Raw genomic sequence first — 8,797 nt, 5'->3', positions numbered from 1 at the left:
TTGCTTCGGTGCATTCGCGAATTCGACGTTCCTTCGAGTAAAATATTATTTACGGGGGGAAACGTATAAATAAATATGCAACGATACGAGCAATCGTCGGCGAAAGGAGAGAAAAGAAAAGAAAAAGAAAAAGAAACGTAAGGAAACTAAAAGAGAATCGATTTACGGAATATCGATCGCGTTAGCGAGTAGCTCTCCCTCTAGCAGGTCAAATTTCTTGACGTTCGTGTGTGCGTGTATGTGTACGCGCGCTCGCGTATGATCCGTCCATATAATTGCCGGATAAGCACGTTCTCGATTGACTTATTCGAGAAGATACCTCGTTACAAAGAGGCCTCCTTTCGATCGTTTTTCTCCGACTCGAGCGTTATTATTCCGACAAACTTTCGAACTCGCATACCACGTCGGTTTTATCTCTCCTTCGTTTGATGCCTTATCGCTTAGCGTTCGTGATCTAACGCGCGAGACCACCACCAAGCCCGAAGAAATGATTTTATATCGCGTCGTTACGTTCGTCCGAGGCTGTTTCTCGCTTGATCAGCGAATTTTCGTCGATGTTATCGTACCAAACTCGGTACATACACTTTGCTTTCACGATATCAAAACAGTGCAGTCGCAACAACGATCGTCGAGTTTCAAGTTCGATATTATATCGATAAGAAAATACATTGAAAATTATTTCGCGAAGCTATGCCTTTATCTGATAATCGTTTACAAACGTGAGAGATGACTTTGAATTTGAAATAATCCTTTTCCCGGCGTTTCTAAGGACCCATGAACACCCATGATTATTTCTCATACCATTACGAATCTCTACGTACCCATCGACTTTTCTGCGGTTTCACGATGGTAAAAGGATACCAATATCCCCGGCCGACGAGTTTAAAATGTCTTTGGCACGAAGTCTCGTATTACCGCTAACCAAAATTCGCTTCGATCACATGCAAAAATTTCGTGCCACGTACGATCCCTTTCTTTTTCATCACATCGCGATCTTTATCGGAATAACGATCGCAAAGAATCTCTAGACTCGATCGATTCTTATTTCTTTTCTCTAGATATATATATACATATATATATACATATATATATATACCTCTATTACGTATATATATTATATGTATAATATATATGGGGATATATATATATATATTTCCCATCCAGTTTTGAGCGAATTTGTAGTCATTTATTTATAGGCGAAATTTTAGTAGATATAACAAGATTATCCAGAATTTATCCTATCGGTTGGCTTCGTGCAAACCTATTTGTGGTATGACTAAACCGTCCGGGAGATAAGATTATAAAGTCGCAGTTGTCGCCGATGTTTCTTGTCTAATGACCTCTGCAGGCGATACCGCGAGGTGGATATTTTTCTTGGTTTATATGATACAATTGCATTTTGCACGGACGAACGTAGGATATTAATCATGGTCCGAGGGAAAAAAAGAAACGCGAGGAAAGTATAAAAAAGAAACGGAACAAGCCAAATCAAAACAAAGCAACAAGAAAAAAACAAACAAGAAAAGAGAAACAAAACGAAAGATCAAAGGAACCATTTGGGACTACCGTATAGTCCCATATACGGTAGCTCGTACGTACCTATCTACGTAATGAAAACGTAATATCGTGCGAAAGTATTTAAACGGCTCACTTAAAACGTAGCCGATTAACAGCATGGCGGTTACGTCACACAGAGGCGTCCCGGCTGCCACGTCGACTACGTAGAGATGTCGATACGTGCCAAGTATATTCGTGTAAACTTTTATATATACTATATGTAGATATACTCTTGTACAGGATGCACAAAAACGGCCATCTTTTTTCGCGAGGTATATAATCCTCTCTCTTTCGTACTCTATGTAGGCGAGAAGAAGAGATCTTTGACCCGAGCAAGATCCGAAGTCGATCGGTAGCTAAACGCAGTTTCTTCGCCGAGGCCGCTGATCCTTTTGCCCGACTACTTGCTTTTCATTCTGACGGGAATGAGTTATAAACCTCACCCGTGTTGTCCCGGTAGGAAGAAACACGTAGTAGTACATCCACCAACACTGCTTTAGAGTCTTATTATCGTCATCGACGTCAGTGGAATGGTATCAACATCTACCATGGTGGACATCTCTCTCTCTCTCTCTCTCTCTCTCTCCGTGGATTCTTTCTAAAAATAAATCTTCGAAGACATGTAATGGGATAATAGAATAGAATTCTTCCTGGCAAGAAGCGCGAGACACAGAGGAGGACCAGGACCAGGACAGAAGGTATATAATCGAGACGCGAGTATACGCTCGAAAACTGGTTCCCTCTTTCGTACCTTCCACCCGTCGAAAAGAAATGTGCTTCGTGCCGCTGCTGCTGCTGTTGCTGCTGCTGCTGCTGTTGCTGCTGCTGCTGCTGCTCCTGCCGAAGCTGCCACTACCGCTGCTGCTGCTGCCTCGGCTGCTTGTCTCTCTTACGTTTCGTGTCGACCGACCGGTACGACGTCGACTTAAGTCATCTTTGCAGGAAGTGAATTCGTCGAGAAAGAGAGAAGGATATATATATATATATATATATATATATATATATATATGTATCATTCTTATTCCATTTTTATCTAACCAGAAGATTCAAGTTTGTAACGTGAACTCTCTACTTTACGCTTGTTCGATTAGATCATTTGTTCGTTCGAATGATTTATTTCTCTTCTTTCATTTCTTTCTTTCTTTCTTTCTTTCCCTTCTCTTTTTTTCAATTCATTATAAAAGTTATCCTCAACGAAGTATACGCGTATCTTCCGTAAAGTAGTTAAATTCGTTAAAGTCCATCTTTGAAAAAAGTCCTTGGATCATCGATCTAACTATCTTTCTTTTCGTGCCGAACGAATACTTCGTGCCAAAGACGGAGAAGAAGAAGAAGACGAAGAAGAAAAATACGAAGGAGAAGACGAAGGAGAAGATGAAGAAGAAGGAGGAGAAGAGGCTGCGGCCCTTTTGCACGAGGCTCGCTAGCAGATTGGACAGGACGGCTCCCTGCACGTTTGCTATTCGTGCGAGGGCCATGAACCCCGAACAGGTTGCCCCCTTGGACGTTCACCTTCTGTAGGAACACCGTTCCCCCTCCCTGCAACAGGCTTCTCGAAAACCTGGCTCGCTGGCCCTTCCTTGTGCTCCATCTCGTTCCAAGGACTCGTCCGTCTCTTTCCAACCCTCCTCACCTTCTCTTTCTCCCCATTTTTCTCCCCGTCCACGAAAGCTGGCCACCCTGACCCTGAGGACCTATGTCGCTTCTCTTCCCCACCGTACTCGGACCCCTCAACACACCTACCACCCGTTCGTGCGTACTATAGTCACGCTACACCGACGGTGTTAGATAATCCGACGCGTTAAAAATCTGTCGATCTTCTAAGAACACCTTTGAAGGTCTAAACACGATATAGGTACGACGTCACGATATATTATAAATTTTTTATTGAATATCTTAGATATCTCGTTGCTCGTATTATTTTTCGTTATTTTTCTTTTTCCTTTTTCTTTTCTTTCTTTCTTTCTTTCTTTCCTTGAAAAGTTTAACTTGCAAATTGTTGGAATAGATAAGTGGTTAGATTTGCGACATATATTTTTCGCTCTTCGAGAGGACGCTCTCCGGATACGGAAAATAGCATTACTTTGAAAAATATGCACGCTCGTGAGGCACGTAGGGGGAAAGTCGTTCGAATCGGTCGTAGAACGTTACTCGCTTCATCGGTTGGTTGCTGCTGGTCGATAAATTCTTTCCTACGTCGGTGACCTGTTTACGTAAAAGGAACTACCAACATTTGGAAAAAAGTTATTCTCTTAGCTACCCTTGTAGAAAATCGATGCCAAGCACGGTTATTATTGTCGAGAGAATTTTTAAACGTAGTTATACACATACATACAGGGTGAGCCTGAAGTTCTTAACTGATATTAACAATCATTGACTCTTTTTCGAAACTTTTTTTAAGGCTAATATGTTTTTTTTTCCTTTCTTTCTTTCACCTAGCCTAGCAATTTTATTAAAGAATTACATGCTCAACAATATTATACGTCGTTGCTACGATAGCAATCGGTGATTTGTTTTCTTTTTTTTCATTATTAAAATCGCAAGGTAGGTACGATTCGACCCGCGAATTTCGAAATCGTCGGCTTTGGATTTTTGCAACGACGAACGGAATGACGACACCGTTTTGGACGTAAAAACCGCTTTGAAAAGTTGCACCGATTTGCAGTATTCGCCGAACAAAGAAAGGACGAACCGGTCGAGCGCTATAGATGCGTCATCCGCCTAGAATGCAGCGTACATAGAAACGTCTTAGGCAACCGTGTGGCCGTTTCCTAGAGTTTCAATTACGCTGACGATATATCTCCGACGGACGATATCTTCCACGAGGAACTCGTCGAAACTCGATGAAACAATCGGCGTTCTGTTGCAACTCCACGAGATAATATACATCTTTCTCGAAATCTAATTTCGTTTGGTTCACAAATTATAATTCGATCATCGCCTCGAAGATCTTAGCGGAATCCAATTGTCTCGAATTTTTCTTTATCTTCTTTTTTTCTTTCTTTTTCTCTAAAAGTAAAAAAGATTGAAATAGATTTTTTTCCAACGTCACTTTACACTTTATTCGTTGGGCTCGTCGTAGCAATCACGATTCGAACGAATGGTCTATCCGAATATATATATATATATATATATAAAGAGAGAGAGAGAGAGAGTGAATAGAGAGATAGACACAAGGTGGATTTCAAATAACTACTCGTACCGATAGAAATTCTGTCTGACCGCACAAACGATATCCACTCGTAGAATCATTTGAATTTTACCGATCGCCCCGCTGCTCATTCCTCCTGACCTGGCTAATAAAAGTAACAATAGAAGGAACTTATTATTAGAGGGCACTCGAAGCTAAGAACGTTTCTCTTTAAACTTGCTCGAGGAAAATCGATCATTATAATATCGATTAACCTTAACTTAATCAATATGCAACGTGATACATTAATGAAGTCGAAGAAACTGGTATAAGTTTACAAAAATAATCTTTCATTAAATCGAACGACTTGTCTTTTTTTTTTTCTTCTTTTTCTTCCTTTCTTCTCTTTTACGACTATAATCTACGGAATTAATATAGATTAAATCATTGTGCGCTTTCTTTTTCTCTTTGGTCGCTTGGTTTTTTTTATTATAATACAATCTTCGAGAACGACGTATCCACTATCGTCGTTGCTTCGTCAATCGATTTGTCGTAATATCTCTCGTTGGTTTCTTGTTCTTCAAAAACTATTCACCTTTCACGATACATCGATAAAATCTTAGAATGATTCTATTCGTCAATATGATACATTTCGAAACAATGGCAACAACTAGAATAATAACAACAATGGAATTCGCTATATAACAACAAACAATTAGCAATAAACAAATGCAAGGAAAGAAAAAGAAGATGAAGAAGAAGGTCGAAAAATAAAGTGGACGCCTAACGCGAGAAAGCAGGAAGCGCTTCTCGCGCTCCTGCAATTTGCTCGATAAAAGGAGCAGCCTGGTCCCTAATTCGGTGCGTTACCTTCCAATTATATGCGGGTTCGTTCTAACGCATAATGAAGAAGCGGAAGTGCGTCCCCGTCCGTTCGTGATTCGAGGCAAGAGTTTTGCCGGGAGCCCGTCAGCCATGCAATGCCATATGAACATACACACGTACATACACATGCATATACGCACACGCACGTACACACATGCATACAAGTATGCGTATGTACTTGCTCGGCCCACGAAGCTCCGAAATAATAAATAAATTCACCGGCGAAAGCGGTACCGGATGTCCGACCAAAACTACACGTATGTATAACCGACGTCGATGCTAACGACGACGCAGCCCGTTGCATGCGGAAACGACAAAATATATATATATATATGTATATATATATATATACTTTTAAGTATACATATATATGCATATGCATAATGTATATATATATATATATATATGTATACTTGTGTATATATAAGTATATATTATATATTATATATATGTATATATGTATATATATGCTGTGTATATATATATATCAAAGATATATAATATATTATACAATATATTTCATATATATATATATTTAAAAAATATATATATATTAAAGATCTTATGATTATAATGAATACTATCTCCTTGCTTTTCTTATGTACACAAGTGGTCATAATGTAAAGACAGTTTAAAAACTTCATTCTGTATTTCTTTTTCGTTTTTTTTTTGCATCGTAAGATTAGATATTTCACGAAATATCTGCGAAAACAGTGACGTTCTATTCTATTGCGACGATGTTTTTCTTTCTTATTCTATCCTCGATCGAAATAAACGATGGAAGTTCTATACCAGACGAACTAGCGATGGGACACGGTGACTCGAGACATTTACCTGTTGTGATTGATTAGACAGATAGTTGTGGTATCTAAAAATTGAGATGATACGGGTTAGAGAAGCTAGGTGTGGTCGATCAGCGAACGGGCCGGCAAACTCTTCGAGGTCGACTCGATCGTTCGGAATCGTCGTCGATCGAAATGTTTCGCTCGATGACGCAAGGACACGGTTGGTTATGAAATCGGCGAAGCAAGGCCCATAGAGGCTACGCGATTTTTAGACTCGTTTGCAGATTTCGCGACACCGTTGCATAAATTACATACGTACATAATTCGGCCGTACATGTATATAAATATTCTCGTATGTATTTGTATACTTTGTACCGTCGATGTACTTACTTGTTACACGTATGTACATCAACAAAGATATTTTTTCGGAAGGAGAACGATAATTATATAAAAAAGTATTAAAAGTCTAAGTACGCTAATAAGAAGTAAAAATTTTCATTTTTACATCTTGCTCGTATATTCGACCGACAGAGAATTTTATCCAACGTAAAAGGGTGCTCGAAAACCGGAGTGTTTTTCGCTACACGTTAAACGCACTTGAACGCGATGCGGTGTATTAACGCGACGATTTATCCTGAGATTTCTCGTGCCGATAAAGTTACTTTCACCAGAAAAACCAGATAGCTTTCGCGATTTTCGTTTTAGAATGGACAACGGCTCGGTGCATACGTTAAACTCGTCGCAAGAGTTTACATGAACACCTGTCCTTTGGTCGTACGGACGTAAGGATATTATGAAAAATTAATCCGTAATATTATTATATATATATATATATATATATAAATATAAATATCTCATATGTATTTGTATACTTCGACCGTAATATTATTATATATATATATATATGTGCGTGTATATATATTTTTTTCTTTTTCTCTCTGCTTGTCTGTCTTTCTCCTCTCTATCTCTCTGTCTCTTCTTTATTTTTTATTTGAAGAATCAAGCGATGATAATCCTCTTACGATATCTTCTCCAATTTCTCGCGTAATTACGCGATATAAGTCATCGTCGTTTCTTCGTAAGAGAAACGATCAGTTCTCGTCTTGGCACGTCTAACTTCGAAGGAAAGGGGTTATCGTTTTCATTTTCGAACGATTCGCGATCGTCCGTTGACGATAAACTCGCGTTCGTGACTTTCTTAATCAATATACTCGTCGAATTTATTATTTAATACATATAGGAACTCTCTTTTCAACGTATTTCACGTATCCGCAGAAACGTTTCGCAAATTCGTCAAACACAATAAGTAAATTACGAAGAAAACGTCGTGCTCTTTATAATTACACAAATATTGGTAGTTCTCGAGGAAAGAATTCGGGTCATGATGATTGCACGTCCGAGAAAGAAGAGACCTTGGTATATAAACGACGAGACGTACTACTTTTTAAATACAATTATTTATTAGACTTCGATTTAATCTCTAAACCTATTCTCTCTTCTCGGCGAAGCTATTTCGGAAACGGTCACAGAGCTGAACAGAGTGCGGTTCTTTTTTTTTTTTTTCGTTCCTCTCCTCAAAGGATTTTCACTTATTCCAGAGGAAAAGATATTTTCACACGATAACCTCCTGGTGTTATAATCGCGATCAACTTTGCTCTACTTTCGATTATCTGATCGTTCGAGAACGTGGGGATCGGTTCTCCCTTTTTTTTTCTTTTTCAAGCGCAACCAAAGACTGAGTTATTATGCGCTTCCTTACGAATTTCGTCAAAAAGCTTTTGTTAAATATGCCATTACGTAGCGTGTTCGTTGAGCAAACAAATCCTGTATGCGTGCGTTTATGTGTGCTTATATGTGTGTGTGTGTGCGTGCATGTGTGTATTAATTATACGAATAGCCAGTAGGAGATAATTATAATTAGGACATATCTAACCATGAGTTCAATGTAAACGCAATTCGTGCTGCCTTAACGTATATATTCAATGTAACCTTTACGTTCGTGTACGTATCTATATAAGATCGTTACACTTCGAAAACGAGCGCCTTCAAAACGGAACGCCCCACGGCGTTCGTATTTATAAATAAAAAGGTACGACCAGGATGATAGCTTGTAATGCAAATCGCTGACCATGGAAATTCGTATTTAGTAATCGTTGTCGCACGATCACGACAATACTCTCGATTCCTGATGCTCGATTATGATGTTAATATCAATTTATCGTTACTTTATCGTTAACAACAGGTTATTTTCCTCTCGAACGGCGCCGATCGAACGCTTTGAGAACTCATCGACTACGTACGTGTGTTACCTATCTAAATACACGTATGTACGTTTGCTTTTAACGATGCACTTCACTCCTTTCCCACCCTCTCGCTAGACTCCCTCGTTGCCACCCACGATGCTTTTATTTTCATTTTCAGTAAATTCGTAAATACCTAA

At 39.1% G+C, this 8,797-nt stretch overlaps 1 long non-coding RNA gene across 1 annotated transcript in view; it reads left to right on the top strand.

Moving 5' to 3' along the window:
• The window catches only part of LOC127065048 (uncharacterized), a 23,028-nt gene extending 19,617 nt beyond the window's left edge, over positions 1-3,411 (top strand). Inside the window, exon 3 of the long non-coding RNA XR_007781936.1 lies at positions 2,875-3,411. This is a non-coding gene — a long non-coding RNA (uncharacterized LOC127065048). The remainder of the gene's footprint in view (positions 1-2,874) is intronic.
• The last annotated feature ends 5,386 nt before the right edge of the window (positions 3,412-8,797 follow it).

The sequence above is a fragment of the Vespula vulgaris genome, chromosome 7 (genome assembly GCF_905475345.1).
Source record: "Vespula vulgaris chromosome 7, iyVesVulg1.1, whole genome shotgun sequence".
In the NCBI taxonomy this organism is placed as follows: domain Eukaryota; kingdom Metazoa; phylum Arthropoda; class Insecta; order Hymenoptera; family Vespidae; genus Vespula; species Vespula vulgaris.
This window is presented reverse-complemented; position numbering and strand designations above follow the sequence as displayed.